The sequence below is a fragment of the Tympanuchus pallidicinctus genome, unplaced genomic scaffold, assembly GCF_026119805.1.
Source record: "Tympanuchus pallidicinctus isolate F22 unplaced genomic scaffold, pur_lepc_1.0 scaffold7, whole genome shotgun sequence".
Lineage (NCBI taxonomy): Eukaryota > Metazoa > Chordata > Aves > Galliformes > Phasianidae > Tympanuchus > Tympanuchus pallidicinctus.
In genome coordinates, this window is record NW_026294791.1 from 21,543,639 (window position 1) to 21,569,863 (window position 26,225).

Consider the following 26,225-nt stretch of genomic DNA (forward strand, 5'->3'; position numbering starts at 1 on the left):
AAAAACTGTAAGATAACATAAAGCTGAGTAACTCAACCTAAAAATTTTGATTAGAACACAGAAATAATCCTTGAGAATGAAGGACATACATCAACAACATCCACAAAACTTCATTTTTTTCAGAACAGCTTTTCACTTAACTACTTTGTGCTGCAGATGGTACTAGATTGTTTTCCTAAATTGTCTAAGCTTCTTTAGGACAGAAGAAAGGAAACAGCCTTTCATTTCAGATTCCTAGGGTTCAGCTCTGTAGTTTAACTTCTGATCTTTTGCATTTTCAATGACTAAGGAAAGGAAAAAAAAAAGCCTTTAATCTCTGTGCTTTTTCATCTATTTTTCCTGATCAAGTATAAAGTCCAGACAGCATAGTATGCTGTTGGTTCATTACATCTCTAGGCTAGGAAATGTTATGGCTCCATCTGTGAGACATTACAAGACTCTTCTTATTTCCAAATTTACAGAGAGGTTTCATAGGGTAAATCACATAATAATCGCTGTTCATGGATAGAGTCAGTATAACCTGTCAGCTCTCTGAAGATATCAGCCTTTGTCCATTGACTAAAAAGGGGACATAAGAGATCATTTTAGCAGCAGTGTGCCCTTGTGGCCAAAAAGGCCAATGGCTTACTGGGGTGCATTAAAAAGAGCGTGTCCAGCAGGTCGAAGGAGGTGATCCTCCCCCTCTACTCTGCCCTGGTAAGACCTCATCTGGAGTACTGTGTCCAGTTCTGGGCTCCCCATTATAAAAAAGACAAGGATCTCTTGGAAAGAGTCCAGCGGAGGGCCACGAAGATGGTGAAGGGCCTGGAGCATCTCTCCTGTGAGGAAAGGCTGAGTGAACTGGGTCTGTTCAGCCTTGAGAAAAGGAGACTGAGAGGGGACCTGATCCAGGTCTATAAATATCTAAGGTGTGGGGGGCAGAATGGCGAGGCCAGACTGTTTTCAGTGGTGAGTGGAGACAGGACAAGGGGAAACGGCTGGAAACTGCAGCATAGGAAGTTCTGCACCAATGTGTGCAAGAACTTCTTTACAGTGAGGTGACGGAGCACTGGAACAGGCTGCCCAGGGAGGTGGTGGAGTCTCCTTCTCTGGAGATGTTCAAGACCTGCCTGGATGCCTACCTGTGCGACCTGCTGTAGGGAACCTGCTTTGGCAGGGGGGTTGGACTCGATGATCTCTGGAGGTCCCTTCCAACCCCTACAATTCTGTGATTCTGTGATCATCTTGGCTTAGACATCATGCTTATAGGTGATTAAAAGTATGTAGACTAGACATTAAAGACCATTATGTAAGTTGAAACTGGTCAAAAAAAGTATAATTTTTGCACGGATAAGAGCGAAAAATCCTGAAATCCATTTCAAAGACTAGCCCTCATTATTTTCCTCTGAGTTCTCTTCACAAACAAAAAAGAAATCATACACAGCCTTTAATAAAAATCTTAATCCCATTCTAAATTTCACCTTCAGTATGAATGCTAAAAACTCAACCTTTCATGTTTAAAATGATTGTTTATTTTGTCCTGTAGAGAAAACCAATTCAGTTACAAAGTGTGTGAAACACACTCTTTCCATTGTCATTTACTTATATCCATATCCTCAGGAAGTGAAGAGATGTAATTTTAGATTCTTACTGTATGAATGGATGGAAGCAACCATTCTTAAATATGAAGACTCCTAGGAAGGAGATGCAGTATTTGTTCTATTTCAGACTTTGAAACAATTCTTAATGAAAGTTTATCTCATGCAGATGAGTTTTTAGATTGAATTCCTCAAATTTGTTTCCGATTTTATCAGATTCTTTTATTTTATCCCAAAGCATCCTGTTCAGAGACAGAATAGACCAACAGCTACACATCATCCAAACACATAATGCTTGCAGCAACACTGATAAGCAAAAATTTATGCTTATCTCTTCACTCAGCATTGTGTAGGAAGGACAGGAAGGGAAAGCAGTCCTGCTTCACATGTTCTTTTCTTGGCACCAGATCTTCCTAGGACACTGTAATAACTACAAAAACACATCCAGCTTCAGTTTTAAAAAATAGTGAAAGTGGAAAAGATTCATTCAACAATTAACGGACAACTGCAAAATTTCTATTCAGTCCTAAATTCTCTGGCCTACTGATGACTGGAAACTGTCTACATTGCACTTCACTACTGAATAAAGCCACATTTCTTAGACATTTTCATAAGTAAACTTTTAAATTGTGGCTGATATATTTTTAGCTAATTAGAAAAAACCCTTCATTTAATGCACTGTTTCACATATGAGAAAAAAATATCTTCTATTATTTCTACTATTCCACTGAATTCCACACCTACAATTAACTGTATGAACTGTAACTACAGTGAGGTTGTTCAATCTGAAGTTGAAACCTTGTTTGAATGTATGGTAAGGTTTCAATTAACGGACTAAATAATTCTGCAATGATTTCTGGTTTCTTGTAAGTACTACGAATTGCACAACGTTATACTTCTTTTTGTAAAAGGGATAACTGTGAGCCAACAGTGTCTTCAACAGAGAATAGTCTATGATTCTATACTGTCAAAACCAAAAATTTTTCAGTCAGTATATAGTACACTAATTCAGCATTTTTATTACATGATGCTAATTCTATGCAATTTTCTAAGACTCTCTTGGTCAAATAGAGGCACGAGACATTTAATTTGACTCTTCTGGTTCTTAACCTCAGAGCTAAAATAGGCTTGAGAAGTATTCATCTATACAGACAATTTGAGGTGCTAAAGCTGTACAGTAATTGTAAAAAGTACTGTTCATGAGTCATACGTAGTAAAGAGTAAAAAAACAAAAAACCAAAAACCAGCAAAAAACCCACAACTTTATTAATCAAATCAATACATCCAATGGATAGAACACTTCCACTGTGAGAACGAGCTGGGTTTGTTCAGCCTGGAGAAGAGAAGGCTCTGGGCAGACCTAATAATGACCTTTCAGTATCTACAGGGCAGCTGTAAGAAAGAAGGGAACAGACAGGCTCTTTAGCAAGGTCGGTTGTGATAGGGCAAGGGAAAATGGTTTGAAACTAAAAGAGGGGAGATTCAGATTAGATGTAAGGAACAAGATTTTTTTTTTTTTTTAATGGGAAGGACAGTAAAGCAGTAGCACAGGCTGCCCAAAGAGGTGGAAGCCCCTGTTCCTGGAAATGTTCAAAGTCAGGCTGAACTAAGCTCTGAGCAACCTAATCGAACTGTAGGTATTCTTTTTTATTGCAGGGAAATTGGATAGGATGACCTTTAAATGTCCCTTCCAATTCAAACAATTCTATGATTCTCTGTACAAAAAACACATTAATGGTTATAGCATGATATTTAGTCAAGAGGTGACTAGTCCCACAGATAGATTTTCAAAAAGAAGTACTAAATCTAAGTGATGACCCTAGCAATGAGGACTACGAGAGGCTTGCAATGCAGATGGGACTGTACCTCCAGCAATAAAGATTTAGAAAGCTTTGAACTAGTGAGACCATGGAACCAATCTTCCTGTAACACCACAGATTTCAATCACAATAAGATGTGACAACAGTAATTTATTCTTTTTTAGCCCATTTCCATGAAACTCAAAGTGATCCTTTACTGAAAACTTTTGAATCTTCTGAAAATTCATAGCCCCCAAAACTTCAATACAAGTTATGAAACAGCTCATCAGTACAAAATGTTACTATCTGGTATGTATTTAAACACGCTTGTAGAATATTTTATAGATTGAACGTACTTTAGAAATGTCAGTATAGCTTTCATGAACCAACTGAATACGAAATGCAAAAAAAAGCCACCAGGTAGCAGTCTAAGGAAGACATGTTTCAGTAAAGGCATCAAACACTGATAGGAAGACCACTAGATCACACTATAATTGAGTAGTTTCAGCCAAAGTTATCATTCAAAGAAAAACTTGTGAAATATTAAGGTTTTGTTTGTTTGTTTGTTTTTAATACAGTTACACTAGTCCCAGATATTTAGAAACTTTGTACTAAACCTGAGAATTGTGCAGGGCAACGATGAGCCATAAAATTTTTTGACACAAATAGCCTTAAGATGTATATCTCCTCAAAAGATGTTAGACCAAAGACAAATTGCTTATGTCTTTAATGGCATTAAGTGCAAGAGGAAATCATTAAACAATATACAGGTAATTATCTGGAGTATGGATGAGAAGACATTTAAATGTCAGTGATTTCATTAATTTTATAATTGAAGATTGAGAATTGGCAGAGTAGAGGGTAACAAACCATGAATGAATGTGATTATAGGCTAATAGAGTATCAGATTCTTTCTGATTTCTTCAAACTAGTTGGGCTAAAATACATTCAGACACACACAGCATATGTATGTAGAAGTCAGCAATGCCTGGAAATCACCTGTCAGGCACACTATCAAAAAAGATTCATATGATTTCTGTCTCTACTTTCTGGGCTACAGTTTGCAGATAGAGCAGAAAGATTTATCATGATGATATGAGTTATCTAACTTGCTGTTAAGCAGGGCTTTCATCCAAAATCTATTTTAGAAAGTTAAAATGCTAAACCTGTGCAAACCCTGAAGAGGGAATATACTGTGGAGTTCAAGATACTGTGAGGAGATTAAAAAAAAATAAAAAATTAACAATGGCATTCTGGTTAAAAAGGAATGTTTCAGCACTGGAAAAGCTATGTTCAATGTGGAAGACTAAATGAGGAACTGATTAATTATCTATGCAGATGAATAACTCAGATATGACATCCACAATCTTCCAGCCTTCTTGATCCCCTGTCTCTGTGTGAGGGAGTCCAGTCTGCCTATATAAAGTAGTGTCCTAGGGACAGTAACCAAAAGTTTGTTCATAGCTTTACTCACTTAAGATAACTAACTACTTCAGTCGGGATTTTCAAGGGACATTGGACTCTAATTGTCCGTAGTAGATAAGGAACTTTCTGTTTCCAGCTCTAAGCCAAACTAGTGCTAAAGGAAGCAGCAGAAGTTACAGTCATCCTTCCTATAAGGCCACATTCTTCTAGAGTGATGTGGCATCTTGAAACAATAAAGGAGCCTTTTATTCTATCTTGCTAGAACAGAAATGAAAACATTAGCAACAGTATTTCTGTGACATAAATTAAGAAGTCATAGTTTTTAGCATGTAAATTTTACTTTGTGGTCTCTTACAGTAGCACTTATCTAATAGCGTGTTCCTTCATATGTAATTTATGTATGCATACACATTTTATATAAATTTGGAGTCCCGTTGTTTTAAAAGTTTTTAAGGTTTGGTGGAAACGTCTCTTGGTACACTTCTTGAAAGGAAAGGCACTGAACATCAATTTAGATGAAAGACAAGAACAAGAGATTTAAGAGAAAAATACTGTAGATGCATGCATAAAATCCAGCAGATTTTGAGAAACCTCTTGAAGAGATTTTCAAGATGCATGAAGAAAAAGAAATCAGTTATCTACTGATAACAATCAACCAATCTTTTGCCCACTGTACCTATGAGACAGTAAAAATACCAAGTAAAAATGAAATAAATAATTTTTAAAAAATCAATTTCTCTCCCTACCAAAGGCAAGAATGTATATTAGGACTGAGATTGTAGTAGAATACGAGCCTGGTAAGGGTGTGTTTTGCTTTGTTACTTTGTCAGGAAAAGATAACAAAGAGTCAGGTTTTAAGTTGTTTATTTGTCCCTGTTATTCAGTGCCTTGATAATTAAAATATAGTTTTCGTTCTTTGTCAGGCAAAATATTATGTAGAAGCCTAATGATGCCACCCCCAAAGCATCATTAGGTTACTTGATGGAGGATATGATTTATGTATGTTGTAGAAGCATTTACTCCAGGGAACTTTTTCAAATCAGCAAGAACAGAATTTTGTTCACTGGTAAACAGAAATGTAACGACAGAATATTAGTTTTGGGTGGCTGATGTTTGATTTCCTGGAGTTATAAAGACATTCTGCTTTTCTACTAATGGCACTATATGTCTGTGATAGAAATAATTAATGATGATTCAACTTAGGTCAATACTGTGCTATAAAACATTGCTCAGTTGTACTCGTACATATAAATAATTTTTAGAGGATAAATCAAAGTTTCAACTTTTCAGAAAGAAAAAAGTATATCTCAAATTCCTGCACGTTTGCACACCTTATGCCAGAGTAAAAAAGGGACTTTCCATTTTCAATTCTGCTTAAACACAAAAGATTTCGTAGTCCCTTTAGTCACAAAAAAGTGCAATGCAACATGTACTTCACTTCTGACAAAAAAGGTAAAGTGGAGAAATGCAATTACTCATAGCTATTACTGTAGTGCCATCCTCTACAAAGCTGAACAGAATCCAATGAAGAAGATGAACAGGATGAAGATCTTAATACTAGTAGAAAGAGAAAACATAACAATCAAATAAAAGGACTATTTTCTCATCCTCCCCTCCTCCCCAGCTGTAAGATTATTAACTCCTCACTAAATAATTAAAATGAATACAAGTAGAAATGATCACGGAAGTCTTTTCTGTGCAAGACACCAGTCTGCTGCTTCCAGTATTAGGAACATTCATAGTAACCTTTCCTAATTCAAGTTTTGTTATGCTTAGCATTGAGATTGACATAATCTGAAATCAAGAAGCCTTCTACAGTTATTCCAGGCATCTAACTTCTGAAATTATTTTTCAAATGAAACATTTAAATCAATAATCAGAAAAAAAACCCTGTAGACTTTCAGATGAATAGTACTTAGGATACATTGAGTGAAGGACAAATCAGTTCTAAGGTGCTATTTATTAAATCAGTCAACCCATGAAAAGATAGCCTATCCAAATTGACTCAGTGTAGTCACTCAGATAAAATTTGCTTGTTAACTGAAAAGAAACAAAATTAAGAGGAAAAAACCTAGGTGGATAGAGAGATGAATTCATCTGATAGCTAACCTTAATTTTCCAAAATTCTGTGAAACTCAAGAACTCTCTAGGTTTGTATACATCCAAGAAAACACACTTTAAGTCTGTTCAAAGTATTGCTGTGAGACATTATATATTATAAGATACATATCAACAATCAATAATAATTCAGTGGTACAAGTAAAGGTTGAGAGCAAAGATCTGAGAGATGTGTGTCCATTCCCACCTAACACTGGATTATTGCCTTACCAATGATATAGTACTATGAGATTGAAAATCACCAAAGTTGCAACTGCGTTGAGAGAGCCATGGGAAATTCTTCCATGGAGGTTTGCAGAAATACTGAGATTTGTCTGGGGTACAGAACACCTGTTATGCAATGGAATCAAAATCACGATATGAGGCTGACCTTTTATGCTTTATTCAAGCATTCAGTCATGCTGTTGAATCACTACATCATTAGAATTTTCACTCTGTGGCACTGAATATATAATTTAAGTTTTTAATGCTAACTATACAAGTACAGAGGCTTTTTTTTTAATAACTTCAGTTCTGTGAGAGGGGTTCCAGACACACAAAAGCCACCTCCAATACATTTTTGAAGATTACATCTTGAGGTTATTCCATTTTCAAGCCACAAAGATGCAGAAAACGTAGTCAGCTCTTACCAGTTATAGGTAAAATAGAGATGATCAAAAGGAACAGGCTAGGGACATTTTGCTCCCTGAACTTACTACTACAGAACTCCTACTGATACATGGAAATGAAATGTGACATATGCAGAACTTAATGTGCCCTTCTTCTTTCCCAGATCATGTAGGCAGAACTGGAGCTACTTGCTTTATCAAGTAATCTATAAATCATCCTTTTCAATTTTTATGTCCCTAGATATTTCCAGTTCTCAGTGTCAGGCTTCTATATATCTGCTAATCTAAGCGATGTATGGAGTTTTCAGTGCAGAAAGTGGTTTTGTCAGCAGTTGAGTTGAGGTAAGATAAGTATGACAAGCAAAATAATATTAAGTAAAGAAAAATAGTTCAAACTCAGGGTAAAAGGCACGATAAGTCTCTAAAGCTACCTCATACATCTTTCCTAGCCCGCTGAAAAACTTCCAAGAGTAACTTATTGAAACTCTCCAGCTTGCTTAAAAATCTCAGCATTCTGTGACACTGTATACACTAAACACAGGACACTTGTATAAGGCACAAGAGATGCAAAATGTACCTTGGGGAGAAAAAAAATAATAAGATGCAATACTGGATGCAAACATTTTCTTTAGAAAAAAAGCACAATTCGGGCATATTGCATTTGTTCATTTCAATTCATCGAAATGATCTTAATAGAAGTAACCTTAAGGTTAAATAAATAAATAAATAAGTAAAATTGCCAAAAGCATCTGAAAGTATTTCGCTAACCTCAGGCTACTTGGAATACAAGGTGCAGCAGTGCAGAGTTTTATTATGAAGCAATTATTATAATTTACTTTCAGGGTTGTTACATGTGCAACCTGCAGGCAAATGCTTCTAATCCCTTGGGTACAATTACCTCATGATAATCGTATCAGTTGGTGTCATACTTACTTTTACTCAAAATGAAATGCTCAAAGCTAAAATAGATACTTTCTGATTGTAGGGAACTCACAGACTGTTTTTTTTTTTCTAATACGTTACTACACGGTACATGGCAAACAGCCTGTCAGCTCTGGATTCTTTTCCATAAGTAAGAACAATTAGATATAAGAGTAGCTCAATTGGAATCCCAGGTTTATTTTCTGAACAAGCTACTGCTGACAAAGCTTTTTTCTTTGGATATTAGATTCACTTTAAATTCATTTTATTTATAATGGTAAAGAAAACATTACCAAGAGGCTGAAGAAATAAATCTCTTCAAATTTATTCATGGGAAAAATAATGCACTTTGTAACACAATGATGGTTTATCTTGAGATGCATACAATGGCAGCTTTTTGGAACTTGTTCATTAGTGTGCTTACAGTTCAATAGTAATTAGTATTAATTTATACCTATGTCAGTGGAACATATTCAAAAAACAACTTGGACTTAAATGTAACTTGGAATCAAAGAAGCCAGGAGCAGATACTTTTCAGCTAGGAGCACAACTTTTTCGGGTACAGCTACCCTGAGAGCTTATGTGAGCTACAAGGTGTTAAAATGCAACCATCTAAAAAGTCTTGAAAGCATTTTTCTACTGAATATGCAAACAACTTCTTTAAAGAAGACCAGTAAAACAGAGAACTAGGCATGAGCTGCATGATTTGCGCATTTCCTTTTGTACATTTCTTTACATTATTTTGATGTCATAAATACCTTTGAAAGATTTTCCAGATCTTCTTTTTCTACCTAAATTTGATGATCTAAATGGACTCAGGCCCAGTTCATGGCAGTAAATGGATTCCATTTTCATGTTCTTATAGCAGTAATCTGTCTTCCAACCCAGCATTTCTAAAGAATTATCAAATTCCTTCTTACATATTGCACGTGATTAACATATTCCTGCCTTCTTCTCTGACCACCCTCGGGGATTTTTAAATAATATTTTAAACTATTACTCTTGAAAACAGAATAATTTTATGCAGTATCTGCAGTGAGATGCCACCAGGATCCTGATGAAAAGGTATTTGTTGAAGAGGTATTTGCCAAATCTCTGTTGATACATTTTAAAAATGCATTTACTTTTTGTTTCATGATTACATCATGAAACTACTGCAGTAGTTATGCTGCCTGCAATTTCCTTCTAGTCATTCCCAGAAGCTAAAAAAATATATATTTGACTCTAGCCCAAGAGCATGGCCTTACATTTTTTGTTCATTTATTCAGTACCTCATTGAAATCCAGACCTAACCAGAACAAATATTACATAAGAATATCATTCATATCTTCAGCAGCCAGTATGCAAACACAAAGCTGCATACACAGCTTCCTAAAAACTGTTAGTTCTTTGTTAATTTCAGCTCTAATTTTTGTGATGGAACCCAAAGACTGAAGACTCTCAAGTACTTCTGATATTTGATGCTTTTTTTTGTGTACGGATATTAATTACCAAAATATTGGGATGAAAAAGTAATTCCAGCAGAAGTAACCCCAAACGTATCAAAGGCGATGAGGAACTTGGTAGCCCAGACTTTCATAAAAGCTGAGGAATCTCTTTTCAACAATGTAATCTTTTTCTATTTATGGAGAATAGTAAAGTTAAGTATGTCCAAATCTAAGTGAAAGATAAAAGCATCAAAAAATCCAGTGGATTTTGCAGTTCATTGAAACAGAAGATACTCTTCCCGCTGTTCATCAGCAAAACAATTTTGGGCATGCCAACTTATAAAACATCTAGGATTAGACTCTGAACTCCAGTGTAACTTGCCCTGTAATAGCAAGAGGCAAACTTCTTAAACTCGGAGGAAGCTGTTTTATGACTTTGGTCTATAGCAATAAGTGACAATGTGTTCTACAGAATCATTTCTACAAGGTAGGCAAGTGAAATAAGTTTACAGAAACAATCACACAAAGTCCCAGATGACTGAAGAAGTAGTGAAGTGTAGAGAATGCTAATATGTAGCCTGAATAAACAATATCATCACACACTGCACTGAAATCTGCAGGTACCTGAGGGGATATCTGTCTAAAAGCTTCATGAACAATTACAAAAAGCTTCTTGCATATGCATTTCCCAACAAATACCAGGTTACACTACAGTGAACTTTTATCTTAAATTCCAAAGATTGCTATACTAAGCTACAGTACTGAGTACATTTCAGATGCATTTCCTTGGAGGCAGATGCTAAAGTGTCTAGGAAAGTGCAACACAGATATTCAAACCTGGAAATCTCATGTACACTAAAAATAATTTAGACTTCTCAAAAAAAAAAAAAATTCCTCAGTTTAGAAAAAATAATATGATGTTGTTCCATTTTAGCCACAGAAAAGTAGTAGCATTTTTTCTGTACATTACTAAATTTAACATACTTTGATACATTGTATAATAACATGCTTAGTACATAACAGACATTCTAGCAATCAGTTCATGGATTATCCTGAATTTAAAGGAACCTGTAAAAGTTATCTAGTCCAAATCCCCTTCAGGGACAACTATGCACCGATCAGGTGCTCAGAGCCCCATCCAGCCTGACCTAGGGTGTCTCCAAAGATGGGGCATCTACTACCTCTCTGGGCAACCTCTGCCAGTGCTTCACTACTGTTCCAATGAAAAACTTCTTCCTTATATCCAATCTAAATCTCACCTCTTAATTTGAAATCATTTCCCCTTTCCTACCACAACAGACCCTGCTAAACAGGCTGACCCCTTCTTTCTTACAGACTCATTTTCAGATACTAATAGACAGCTCTCAGGTCTCCCTGGAGCTTTCTCTTCTCCATGCTGAACAGCCCCAGCTCTCTCAGCCGAACCCCAGTTGGACTGAAATCTAAAAGAAGAGAACTGGTGCCTGGGAAGTGCATATCTAGGATACCTCAAAACACACAGATTTAAAATAGTCAAATCATCATTGCATAATGCAAAGATGTCCCAGAATGGCTACATACAGTAAACACTCATCATTTCAGAAACATCATCAGGGACACGAAAGATGAATGCATTGAAATAAATACAGCAATTGAGCTCAAAAAAAAAAAAGAAAAAAAAAAAAAAAAGAAAAAAAAAAAAGAAAAAAGGCTCGGTCCACTCCATTCTTACAAGTAAGAAAAAATTAAAAAAAAAAAAAACAACAACAACAAATGAGCACCACTACACTCCACAGATAATAGCTGACACAATTCTGTATTAGAAATCTAACAGTCATAAGCAGAATGTATTCAAATAACTGAATAAAAAACATGCTCAATTGAAACACTTGAAGAATACACCAGAATAATAAGAAAAGGTCTGATCAAATGGAAGGTTATGAAAGCCAGTGATTTGGTCTAAAAAGGAACATTACAAAGCACCTTGTCTGCTCTTCGAATCATGCTTTTTCAATTAGTGTAAAGCAGCTTCTTCCCCATGCTGGACTGTGACAGAGAGAGTAACAGAGGGTCTGATAACCACAAGAGGAGCTGTCTGATTTGTAAGTTGCAGGAAAGCTTATGCCTTTCTTCCTGAGTAAAAGGCTGGTCAGCATGATTCCTCCTATCAAGAGCTTCTCCTATTATCTCAGTGGTCAAAGCAGTCTAATTTACATCAAAAACAATGTCAAAATTTTATTCTTCCATTTCTGTAACAATATAAATATTCTGTTGTTATTGGAAACAATTACAACAAGATTAGAACCAATTGCTATGAGCACTCATGGCAACAGGTACAAAATTAATCATAGCCTGAAAATACAATTAGTTCCCTTTCTTACATTAGAAAAAAAAATGGATTTGATTAAATTATTCTCTCACACTCATTCATTTTCAGCAATGAGCTTTCTGAGTTGTCTTAGGATTAGACCTAGAATCTGTCTTGCCAAAGACATTAGAACTTTTGAAAATTGGGAAACATTTTGAAATCCATATAGATCTGAATGATGCGATTGTATCTCCTCATTGCATCTAACACATTGCGAACAAAGTAACGTAAAACCTATGACAGCGTTCAGTATTTTGGAGTTCAGAAAAATAAAGCTGAGCAGGACTCAAAATTGTCATCTTATTAAAAAATTGAATCTAGATTACAGTACTGTAAAGGCAATGAAGTAAAATGCATTTTTTGGTAGGAAACTGAATTATATTTTGGCTCACCTGATGAAAGACGGTCAAGATACTCTATGGAAAGAGGAAGAAAGACTAACAATCATTTCATCGTCTCCTCTGCTATGATCTAAATAGTTTCAACCTCTTTTGAAGTCTATTTCTCTGTGACTACCTTGAAAAGTTTCACTGAATAAAATTAATAATAAATTATAAGAAATATTGAATCTTGTTAAAAAAAAAAAAAAAAAGCTTTTCCCCAAAGGGTAAAAGATTTCATTTTTCCTTTGAATTTTTTTGGGGGAAAATATAAAAATATTAGATAAGAGAGAATGTAAAGGAAAGAGAAGCAACAGAGTGAAAGTGCTGTCCCTGTTACATTTTTGTCATTTTCCAGAATTCATCAGAAGCAATTTTCAACAGTTCAATCACCCGCTGTTCTGACTTCTTTCAAGTAATAAGGAGGATAGTATTTATGTATTTCAAAATTAAAGTGATCATTTTTATTAGTGGATCCCCATATGCTTTCCTCTCCACAGTCACAGTGTTATGATGGTAAGGAAATTGAAGATTCTGTACTCCAAGGTGTGTGTGCAAGGACTGGATGCATAATGAGGACTCTGAACCACGCACTTGAGACTGGATCATTCCCCTGCACAATGCCAAAGCAGAACATTCATACTGTTCAGCCCACAGGCTTCCTGAGCTATGCATGCAGGTAGCTCCAAAAGTAATAGCTCCTATTTGATAGAGCAACTTGTCAGCCCCAAAACACTGTTTTTCACTATAGTCACCAGCATTAGCAATGTATTTTTTCAACCATATATAAAAGCTTGCATGCTGTGCTCATAACAATCATAATAAAATAGGAGACATTACATTTGGGGCAGCCCTTGTATAATGGAAAATATTTATCTCTCTAAGAAGTATATTTGAATACTAAGCAAAATAAAATGGAAGAAAAAAAGATGCATTAAATTCTCAGAATATCCAAATTGAGGATGGGAGTCGCCTTTCTTTCAAAACATTGCTCTCTTCAAGCCATTTACAAACAAGAATTCCCTAGGGGTTTTCTGGTATCAGAATAAGAGTTTTGTTCCTGTAATTAACTACAATAAATGGTTAATTTCTTGTCATTCACCATACGGGAAACATCCACCATTCGTGATACTGTGAATACTTTCATTACATTTCATTAACAAGAAGACACATTTCCATATTTTGAAAGAAACCTTAATGATATCACATTAACATCAGCATAAGCAGATGCATAATGACTTTCTTTTCACAAAAATCAAACAAATTACATAAAAATTACTGTAGGACAGAAAAATTCCATAATGTTGTGCCTCAAATTGTTTACACTAGTTTCCACATAGTACAAGATTTATAAAGAGGAAAATCTGTTTGGAAACAGTTTTCACTACAAAAATTTTGGGAGTTACTGAAACCCAGTGACTGATGAGAAAACAGGCTAATAATTTAAATATTGTTCACAATTACAATTGTATCACATAATGTATAAGATGATTTGCACAAATAGGATTGGGTAAATGTAAAGACTTTGAGAATAATTTTGTTTTCATAGCAATTAACTTGCTGCAATGTAGTTCTACCACTTAAGTATATTTAGCTTGATCTGAACTACAAAGGAAATTTGTCTAAATATGATATAAATGTATTCTGCATATTTACTATCCATAATTTTAAAGGATTTAGGAGGTAGAATTTGTTTTCTGTTTTTCTTAAATCGGTACATAATTTCAAAGTGGAACATGAAAAGGTTTTTGTAGGAAATATGCTTTCCAACCTTCAAAGCTATTATTTTATCCACAAGTTATTTTAATTATTAATCATCATATATAATTTTAATGTGGATGAAATTAAATATGGCACCTGACACACATTACAATCAGTGCTATAATTGGTTTTAAAGAACATTTTAGCTCAAACAGAAAGCTGAAGTCATTTATAATGCTACAGAAGAACATAAGTTCTGATAACAAATGTGGTACAAACTATATCACCTAAGTTCCAAATAATTTTCACTTTTTTTTTTTTTTTTTTTTTTTTTTTTTTTTTTTTTTTTTTCCTGAAGACAGTTATGTATAAAAGAATCTCTTTGGTCTCTAAAAAAATACTTTAAAAACTTCATTGTCTTATGATAAATAACACATGACACACAAACTCACAAATATTTACTGACTACCTTCCAACAAACCAGGTCCAGTTTCTAAGAAAAAGACTAAGTATCTCTGACATTAAATTACATGATTGATGCTACATGATGGTAATCGTCACCAACAGAATATATAAAATCAAAGTGAAAAATGAATAAATTGTAATCCCACTGTTTGCCATAAATAAGACAAAAGTTCATGCCTCCAAATTGGGGGGCTATTTTGATAGTACAGTCTCTGTACAGGAGTCATACTGAAGAAAAAGATCTTGTTCTGAAGCTGTTAACAGTGCTTTAAAGTAGACTTGAAACAAACATCAAGTGGAAGGAAATAATTCAAATTAGAAAAGGGGAAAGCAGAAAAAAAGAAAAAGTAGTACGTAAGTAACAAGACAAAAAGAACAAGTCTTTGCACAACAATCAGGGGTCAATAAGAGAAAGCCGACAGTCAGTTGAGTGCATACATGCAGAAGTCTCTTGGCAGAATAAAGCTCTAATTTGCTCAGAAAAAACCAACCATACAAATTTCTAACGTGAGTCTGAAAGTAAAAGTTATTGCAGCCAGAACCTACAAACACAGAACCAGTGGGACAAAGTCATTTTTCAATATCTCTTTTTAAGGTATCAAATGTGATTTAAAACCAGGTTAGCACAGAGAAAGATCTTTCTAAAAATTTAAGTTACTCTGCAGACCTGTTATCAAATGTTGAAAGTGTGGCACTAATTCTTTAACAGCTATCCATCTTTAAGAGCAAAACGGCAAAGGAATTGTGAAAGCACTGCAGCAAAGCACCATTTCTCTTACAGGATATCAATTTGGGTATTAATTAAGATAAGATATTCAGAGGAGAAAAGCTCAGTCTGCACAAAGGTCTGCATAGAGGAAAAAGGATTAATTGGTACAGAAAAAAAAAAAGCCACCGGTCTTCCCTATAAGTAGCTTGTATGCGGATGCCACTACATGAGATTTCACTTGTTCATGGGGGCTTGTTAAAATCATTCTGTGGTTTATTTGAAATTACATGTTTTTAATAGAATTGGCTGATGATATCAGCCTTTAGTGAATACAAATTTTACTACGAACAGAACATTTCAACTCCAAAGCCAAAATCAGAGTCAGTTCTCTCACCTGTAATCATTCTGGCCTGCTGAGAAACAGCATTTTGTTACAGCTCTGTAACCACATTACGAAGTATCCAGTGCTTGGCCTGAGAAGGGGGACTGATTGAATTCAGGTGCAGATCATTAAAGACTAATGTGCATCACTCTCACTCCCTTCTTTGGCTTACCCCCTCCTCCATTTTTCTGCAGCTTCCCAGATTACACAAAGCATCTCTTCTCCTCATAAGTACGGGCTCTTTTGATTCAATAAAGAACTATAAAAATGTTTCAAGAGGATTATACCCTTTTAATGACAGCAGTTTTAACAGCCACGATATGAAACAATCATCCTCATTTCTGCCAGAGAGGGACAGGCATAGAATGATGTCATCCTCAAACTAAAGACAGACAACCCTCAAAAAAATGCAATTGGCTGCTTTTTAAGTCAGACTTGTGCATCACTAAGCAACGTATTATAATTTAGGTAAATGTATTGCATTGGAGCAAGGATTGAGGTAAATAAGGATCCCGTGAAGTAAATTAACAGTATATCATGGATTTATAAAGCTGCGATGACATAAACTTTCTCTTTGTGATTTAAATGAAACAGAACAATTGTATGCTTCCCATGCACAGCTGTGAAAGGCAAATAAACACCATGGTGAAACTTAGAAACTTTCTGAATGCAGCTTTGGGTTTCAGTTAACATGAAGGTGACTCAAAGAAGATCCTTTAAGTTTGTGTTTTATGAAAGCAACTTAACTACACATAGTGAGCAATAAAAAATATTAGATCAGGTTGGTAAAGAATATAGGTTATTGCACAACTATAAGCAGTAAAGTTCAGCAGCTATGAGCTTCGTAAAGTCCAGAAACAGAAGAGGGAGTCTTCATTTTCTTACTCTCAAAGATAAAAATAGCAAGGACTTGTCCTTACCATAACAGAATACAAGCCAGGCTATGAATTAATAATACAGTAACTGATTTTGTTCAGGCACACAGATGCTGCTAAAAACTGAAAATAACTGCAAGGCAGTAGTGGGAGCATCCAATCATTCCATTCATAATTGGTTCTATACAGTCTCTATACAGAAACCTTCAGATAAAATGTACTCTAATTACTGAAGACATCTGTCTGTGCATCAGGACAAATACCTTACAAAGATGTTATCACAATCTGTAGTATACTGTAGGAAAAATGCTTTGAAAAAATATAATTCTACCCAGTGTAGCTGAAGAAATGAGGACAAATCTCAGGGAGAAGGTTCTGAAGTTTTATAAAAACATGAAGTAACACTTGCATTTATAATTAAGGCAAACAGTGTGCAGTGTTACAGTTTAAACTCTTTGGAAGGTGCTGAAAATCTTCCAACTGTGAAACAGAATGCAATGTATAAACAAGCAGTTTGTAAAACATTTTAGAAATTCAAGTAGTGATATAATGCTTATTATCATTCATGTAACACAAGCAAGTACTAATGGCACCACGAGGCATGACTTTTTATTAGCACAATTTTCTCCTTGATGCTACCATTATGGTTTTCTTATAGTGACAAATGGCTGCTGCCCATTCCTACACCTGTTACTTTCTCCCTTAGACAAACTATGCTTTGCTTCTGCTCTCTCAAGTTTTAAAAAATAAATAAAAAGAAACAAAATAGACCTATTCTACCTTTATTTATTTTCTGTATTCATTTATGTCATGATCTTATGTGTTTACACATATTTGAATTAGTCTCTTCTATATAAGTATTTACGCAAGAAACAGCAGTGAGCTTTCTCTTTTTCTTTTTGTTAAAGTAGGGCAACTCCACTTACAGAAAATTGCTAATCAGCTAAATTCCTGACTTGCACAGTTTCAGGACATGACTCATCACAATACATATAAAGACTTTCTTGCAGAGAAAGAAGTTTGCCACAGTGCTGACCAAAGTATTTGCACGAAGATATTCCCGAAGAAAAACAGTGTTTTTCAATTAGAGCATGAGACAGACAGTGTGCAGAGATTTTAAATTAAATAATGAAAATAGTTGAGACAGCGTTTTAGAATTTTTATTCTGCAAAAATGAACAATTTATCTGTAATGTATGAAGAGTGCTGACATTTCCATTTTGGATAATGAAATAGCATAACAATTTCATTTGGCAAAAGCTATGAAAAGATCTTCAAACAAAAAGAGGGTAATGTTTATTTTCACTATCATCAAGGAGCATTTCTTACTAAAGATGGAAAAAATCTACAAAAATCTAACTTTTGGGGCAACAAATCATTAAACTGATATAGCAAAACATTTCTACTACTTTTTTTTTTTTTTTTTTTTTTTTAAGTGTCTGCATTTATGGGAAACATAATTATAGAATTATCTGTTTATTGAATGATTTGCTACTTCATTATTAACTAAAGAATTTTTTTGAAATGCACTACTGTTGCTGATGAGCAAAAAAACACCATTCAAATATTTATATTCACTAAAAAAATTTATACTGGAAACTCCAAATTTCTTCTACTTGTAAAAGGAAAGCAAGCTCATGGAAAAAGACAATGAAAAGAAAAATAGTTTACCCTTTATGCCTGAAATCAATAGGTTAATCAAGAGAATCTTAAATTATGTTGAATGCCCTACAGAAATGAACCACTTCAAGATCCATATTATCTTTACAGAGGACGAGATAACCTTAGATTGGGCATTAGATGTAGTGCACAAAAAATTGATTATTTCTCTTAAACCAAAATGTACTTAGGCTAAACAAATGGAAACCTATTGCAGAAAAGACAGTGAAATATGATTTCACAAAAAAACTTCCTAACATTGAAATAAACAAAACAGTTGGATACAACTTTCCTAAAATATTTCAAAAAAATAAAAAAGTATGTCATCACACTGGTTTCTAAATAGAAAAAAAAAAAAGTCAGAATTAAATAAAAGAGTAAGGAATTTAATCTGAAGAAACTTGAGTTGTTACTGTTGTTTTGATATGTTTTCAGAAAAACAGTAATTGAAAACCACCAGCAATTTGTTTCTCATCCTGCATCAAACAAATCAATGAATCCTAAAAAGCTCTGAACATGACAACATATGCAACCAAACTGCATCAGAGCGAGAAAAGACAGTGTGATTTTAAGACTGTATTACAAACTTATGTTGAGAGATGACAATTTGATATGTCAAAGGGGTGTATAGCCCAAAGTCCTCTGACTTACAGCAGTACACAGAAAATTCTGTTTATGCATTAATTCTGAAAGTAGGTTTCTGTGCTGTATAAGGTAGGCTACCCAAAGAAATAAAAATCTATTGCATTGGTGAAAGTTGCTTGTTACTGTTTTGGATACTGAACACATATAAAGAATGCATACACAATGCTTTCATGCCTGAGTTGGTATCATCCTTATGCATTCTGATCTGTTAGGCAGTTTGTTTACAACTGATGTATGGAAGTCAACAATACAGCTGCATTCTAAGTCACCTAGGCGTGAGTCAGAAAGGTATCGTAAGCAGACATCCTGCATTAGTCAGGTTAAATCTGATACTGAAGGAGTCAAATCTGTTGTCCAAATCTAAGCATTAAGCATTGCACAGCTGATGGATGCAACATCAAACAATCACAGAATTGCAGAGGCTGAAAGGGACCTCTAGAGACCATTGAGTCCAACCCCCCCTGCCAAAGCAGGCTCCCCAGACCAAGTTGCACAGGTAGGCTTTCATTTGAGTCTTGAACATCTCCAGAGAAGGAGACTCCACAACCACGCTGGGCAACTGTTCCAGTGCTCCATCACCCTTACTGCAAACAAGTTCCCATGTGCATTTGTGCTGAACTTCCTATGCCTCAGTTTGTGTCTGTTTCCCCTTGTCCTACTGCCACATGCCACTGAAAAGTGCCTGGCATCATCCCTTTCCCTCACACATCTTAGATATTGGCACACACTGACATGAAATGCAGAAGATCGCGCCCTTTTCCAGTAGCAGCTGCAAGACTGGCAATGCAGGCTGGTAAACATCACTAGCTGCTTTTGCTTAGGCCACATCATCCCCAGGGAGTAGAAAAGATTTTCCAGCCTTAACAGAAAAGGGTCTTAAAGTTCCATTCTTATTACCAATGCATATCAACGATGCATATCAAAGCATCAGGACAAACTGTGATAGAGTCAACTATGCATGATATATTTCACAGAAATAAGGTATTGAGTAAATGATGCAGAGGTGTAAAAGAACTTATTTGAAAATGAACAAAAAATGTTATCATCAGTTATTTGTCGAATGGTCACATAGTTTGATAGTACACTGACAGAGATGAAAGACAGTTACAGATACTGCACATACATGACAGATGTTAAGTTTTCCATAGGAGTGTTGTCGTGTTATAATGTTTGCAGTTTTTTAGGTGTGAGATTTCAATGTAACATTTTCTACTCAGCCTCATATGTTCCCTTTTTCAATACCAACACTTTCTCTCAGGGAAAGAGGATGTAGATGTGGAAGAGATTTCAAGCAGTAGTGTATTTTGAAATATTTCACAGACAAAATTGAGAACATATCAGAAAGATCAGATAAAAAACAGAGCATAATTCTGCCTCTGGAACTTCTAGAGCAAATACTTCACTCTGGGGAACAGTTTCAAACATAAAACCAGAGAAAAATATACTTTGGCAAGTATATACAAGTTCACAGCAGGCATAGATGATCAAGTAGAAAGTGCATGAGAAGTGAGAAAACTCCAGGACAAGTTTAACATCAATTAATTTACAAGCTAATTGCCTGCTACTTCACTAAGCTTCTACCACTTTCAGAACTCTCAACATGAGTTTGCAAGACTAATTTGTAAAAAATTATTTGCCATTACATTAGCTTAGCCTAGCTGTCTGCCACTAGAAGAGCATATCTACTGTCATGGTACTTAGCAGTAAAATTGAATAGAAAAAACTGAATGGAAAAATCGAAGAGAACCAAACAACGTCTAACCAGTAAAGGTGTAGAGAATTCTTTTGTATATTCTGCTATTGAAGAGTGATCAATACCCATGTACTGAATGTTATTTACTTAAAAAGTAATTCATAAAAGAAAATAATACCTATATTACAGTATAAGAGAACAGTGCAATTATCAGAAAAATATTAGACTATAAAAACCTAGAATTGTTGCTAACATGGAACATAGGCTTGGAGTATAATTATACCACAGATGTGCAGTTGCTGTAGGTACTTAACAGTACAAAGCATCATCAATCTTTATTCAACTTTTCCATTAATTTTATCCTGTTGGTTTTTTTTAATTTATGATGGTATATGACCAAACACATTGTGATCCAGAAATCTGAACTACTGATCTAACCACAAGTATGAATTTATTATTATGAAATGCAATGAAATTATCTTCCTTATTTTGCAATCATAGATTCACCAGTATTGGAAAAGACCTCTAAGATCATCACAGTCTAACCATCCAGCTATCACCAATATTTCCCACTAAAACAAGTCCCTCAGTACAACATGTAAATGTTTCTTGAACACCTCTTAGGATAGTGACTCCACCACCTTCCTGGGATGGTTTTTTTTTTTAATCAGTCTTATAATGGCATTATGGTACAAGGCCTAAAAACTAATGTTTAGCAATTGTTGACTGATTAAATGACAGACCTTTAGTTTGAATCTCTATATTTTTCAAAAATTTCAATGCTTTGAATTATTTTTAAATGTCCTGACATTAGAAACCCAGATGGGAGTGCAGCACTATTTTTCAAAGTAATGTAAACACTGACAAACAATTTTTTAGTATGTGCATTAAGAAAGGCTGGTAGAGTTCACTAAGTAATAAAGAAAATAAACAATATCTCACAATCACTGGAAAAAAAAAAAAAAAAAAGTTGATTTTCAGAAGACCATAACTGCTTGGCTTCTGCATAATCTGAACATCTACCATCCTTAGGCTCTAACAAATGTATTAAATGTATAAAATATTGAATGTTATGGGTACAAATGTACCCTAGCACATTAACTTTGAATTCTCAAATCTAATAAATGTACTTTCTGTGTTATCTGCCATTGTAACGATGAGGTCGGCTGCTCTAAGATCAGATCTCATTTTCCTTAAGACAGCTGGCTTAAGCAAAAACTGAGCTGCCTTCTCTTCAAAGGGCACTTATTGTGATGATTGTTTAGCATCCCCTCCTCTTTAAACATTTTTAAAGAAATTAAACAAGAAGAAAGAAATTACATAAATTACTCTTCAAAAAATGCAAAAACTGTGTATGAAGAGTAATGAGACACCCCATGATTTTCTGTCAGATGTTTCATATGGAGTTTGACAGTTCAGATGTTCCTTCAGGAAAACAGAGGTTTTTTCCTGTTTCCATAATCTTGAAAACAACAGAATACGAAAGGCAACAGCATCCCACAGAGTGGGAATTGAAAGGACTTAAAAACCATGGCAGCTTTAAAATCCTCTGACAACATCAGGGAAATTTAGCTGGAAAAATTAACTGAAAAACATCAAAAAGTACCTCATGTTTAGGCTGTGCTTCAAAAATTAGGTAAGTACATAGATATACTTCAAAACAGAAGAGAATGCAGTACTGTGCCTCATTAAAACTTAATGTTAGTACACGCAGGATGCATTGCTCATTAATTAAAAACAATTTATGACATGTTTTGATTTTCTGTATTATATGTTGCAGAAGAGCTCTCATTGCAATCACATTCTTGTTTCAAATTCATCTTCTCAATTTCAACTACCATAATTATAGTTCTGTACTGAATCATCAATATCTGCATTCTACTAACTTTCAATAGCAATAACCTAAAAAACGAACAGCTTAGCCTATTATTTTACGCACAAAAAATATCAAAGAAATTGTGTGCAATAATACTCTGAAATAAATGGTCATTAATTTCAGTTATTTCAATTCACACCACTAAAATGATGTATAGAGACCAAAGATAGAAGTAAAAGGAATATTTTTCCACAGAAACAAAGGATGTATGAGGGAATATCTACATCTTATTGAAGTGATCTTAGAAGTGTAACCTTTTACACAGGAGGGAAAAAATTGTTGCAGGAAACCTTGATAGTAATAGGTTCTTCCTCCATGCACATATTTCTCAAAACAAATTTTAGGAGACAACTCTTGCTGCAGATCGCTATTCCCAAATTCTGGTACTTTTAAATTAGTTAAAGATAGGATAAGCTTTTTAAGTTCTGATCATTAACTGGCAGTACTGTTCATGACTGAATGAGTATAAAGGTTTTACTCCAGTTTCAGGATGTCACTCTCTATAAAATCAATTTTAAATAGTCATTAAAATATGCAGGGTCCTTACACTGAATTTGCTTATGAACAAATAAGAGAAAACCGAGGTCAGGTAATTACACTCTTTTAGATTTTATCTTTGTAAATCAGAGAATTGCTGCTCAGACAAGAACTCTGAGAATAACTTTCTGCCCTTCTCCAGTCTGTACTCAATCAGTGCAGTGAAACTGGCAGAAGTTCTTCCCAAAATTAGTTCAGTCTAAAGAGAAAATCTGCTGGTAGGCCGTGGTTAAAGAAATGGTGTTTGCTGCACTTATGAAGAACCTAGTTTAAAATACACATGTAGTTCTACCATAATGCAAATTCAAGAAACTTCTACAGCAGACTTATTGCCATCATTTCCATTTCTTAAAAAAATGCAATAAAGAAGCATGAAAGGGCAAGATCATAACTTGTTATTATGAAATAACACTAAAAATATAAAACTAAGGGAAAAGAAATCAATTTTGGGGATATGTAGAGTACAAATTAATCAGCTGCTTCTATACAGATGATGAAACTACTCTTACTGTATTTGCTCCAGTAAATCTTCATGCTTACTTCATCTGTGCTAAGACAGTGAACACTATACAGCAGAGCCCTCATCAGACAATCAACATAAATGACTCCAACCATAACTTATGGAAAGAACAACTATAAAGACTATAACCTTTACCACATTTCATTCAATACCACTTCTAGTATGTATTGTTAGTCAAATACTGCAACTGATTTTGACAAGAGCAAAGTTGTACTTCAACACTGGAATCGATTTGTATATTTTTACAATTTAGTACATAGGTTACTCTGAAAGTAATGTCTCCTATTTATTTCCAAGGAAACTATGACACACAAACAGCACTGGATAGAGCAAATTCTCAGCTACAAAACACTACTTTGTTTTTAACACAGACACCACTATTAACTATATATTTTTTTCCAGTGATGAACAAGAATCTGCTTGCTATGCTCATTAAAATCTGCACCAGCTGGTGTGACCCAAAGCTTCATAGTGCCTATGACACTATAATTACATGGAAAATATTGCCCACACAGTCCATCTTTCATTAGTCCAAACAGATGGAATACACAAAGCACCAAATCTGAAATATAATCTAGGTGTCCAGTCTAGTTAAGCTTGACAACATACTCAATTTCTTCAAACTAGTAGGGTGCCTGGTGTTATCATATTGAAAGACAAAGGTTGTCTTCTTCAGCCTGACTCTTCAGCTTAGTCAGTGCCATGATGCAGTGGTCAATTTTCTTTCAAAATACTTGTCTGATTATCTTCAATTTTACATTCCTTACTTTTTTGGTCATACCTTGTTAATCACTAAAATTTCAAAGCACTTCAATTCTAATCTTCAGCTTTATTTCATGTTTATTTCATGTTCATGTAGGAAGTCTAGCCGTGGCACTCAACAATCAGTGCTGCTGTTGTCATAACATCACAAGCCCCAGCTGCAGAAAGAGATCTTGTTTTTCAATGGTGTTACTGATGCTTTTGGACTGACTAATAGTAAAACTGGCAATAATCCAGAGTGTGTAAGCGATATTCGTTTTACACTACCACAATGCCACTGACTCCAACATCACAGTTACCTTTAATTTGCACTGCCATAAATCAAACTGCAATCAGAGTCTTGGGGTACCTGTGAGACAAATGCTGACATTTCTGCATCATTACTGTTGCATATTGAACGGCAGTTCATGTCCTACCAATTTTTCAGAGTTCTTTGCATTGTAGTTTTCATTTGCTTGGATTTACCTACCTAATTACCTTTCAGTGGTGGCAACAGCATACACGCTATCAGGGCAGCATTTGTTCTGTCAGTTACAGCAATTGCATATGTTACTGAGGTCTAAAACAACCATCAGAACTGAAAGGGAAAAAAAAAGAAAAAACTCCAAATAAAAAAGAGAGAAATAAATGCAAAAAAACAAAAACAAAAACAAAAACAAAAAAAACAAACAACATAATAACGTAAAAATATCAGTTCATAAACTGAGTTTTTCATATTTTTTTCTTCCTCTAAAAATAGCAACACAGGAGTAAGGATAAAAAGCATATTAAATGCTTTTTTAAAATGCAACAAAAAGAATAAAGTTAAATTCTATGTAATGACTCAAGGATTTCATTTGTGAGTGAAGAAAGCAGAAGAGGAAGAAAGGGCATTTTAACTGTAGCTGATTTCCACAGCCACCTATGAGGTAACTCTACAGAAAATGTTGCTCTTTGCATCTTCCTGTCCCTAAGGTAAGCATAAGTCCCTGGGATATGAGCATTCCACAGTTATTGGAGAACTGAGCTAAATATAGATATCTAACTATTTTCAGAGATGTACTTTAAATTTCATTTTTAAGAAATTTAAGAAGGCCAGATACTCTCAGTTTGACTGAAGGATATTTTAGAGAAACTTTAATTTAAAACTCTTTTAAAATTACATACTTCAGGCACTACTGACAACTAAACTGGCCAGTGCAATATGAAACTCATTATGAGCTAATTTATACTGCTCAACTCTGTGCTGTGCTGTGTAGACTGATACAGTCACCTCAGTTGAGAATTTATACTTTCCATTGTATCTCTTAACATGCAGTTTATGTTTTAGGATTACCATTGTAATCCCATCCCATTCAATGCTGCCAATATGTAATCCTGATTAATTTTTGATCTGCACTAGATAAAAAGTAGAACTCAATATAAAAAGATTGCTCTTCTGGATTTAAAGTCATAAATACGCATGTAATATAAATGCTAGTATTGTTAAGAATTCTGCTTCCACAAATTGAATATAACTTGATGAAAAATAATAAAAGGGACAGAGAAATAAAGCCAACGTTTTTTTCCTAGTAAAGCAGGACACGAAAGTGTCCTAGCAGTAGAATGGGATGCAGCCACTTTTGCTTTACTTTTTAATTATTAGATAAATGAAAGAACTGTGTTTTACAGAAGCCCTGACTCGTACCCTGCTAAGTACAAAAATGGGATTTCAGCACTTAAAATTCTACTAAGAAAAAAACTGGCTTTTAAATCCCATACCAGTGTTGCAAACCCTTACTCAGCTGCCACTTAAGCCTAGAGGTACTCAAATCAGCTACT

General features: G+C 34.7%; 1 long non-coding RNA gene across 1 annotated transcript in view; it reads right to left on the reverse strand.

The window, feature by feature from the left end:
* Positions 1-1,902: 1,902 nt before the first annotated feature.
* The window catches only part of LOC128072710 (uncharacterized), a 123,126-nt gene continuing 98,803 nt past the window's right edge, over positions 1,903-26,225 (reverse strand). Inside the window, exon 4 of the long non-coding RNA XR_008202412.1 lies at positions 1,903-2,007. This is a non-coding gene — a long non-coding RNA (uncharacterized LOC128072710). The remainder of the gene's footprint in view (positions 2,008-26,225) is intronic.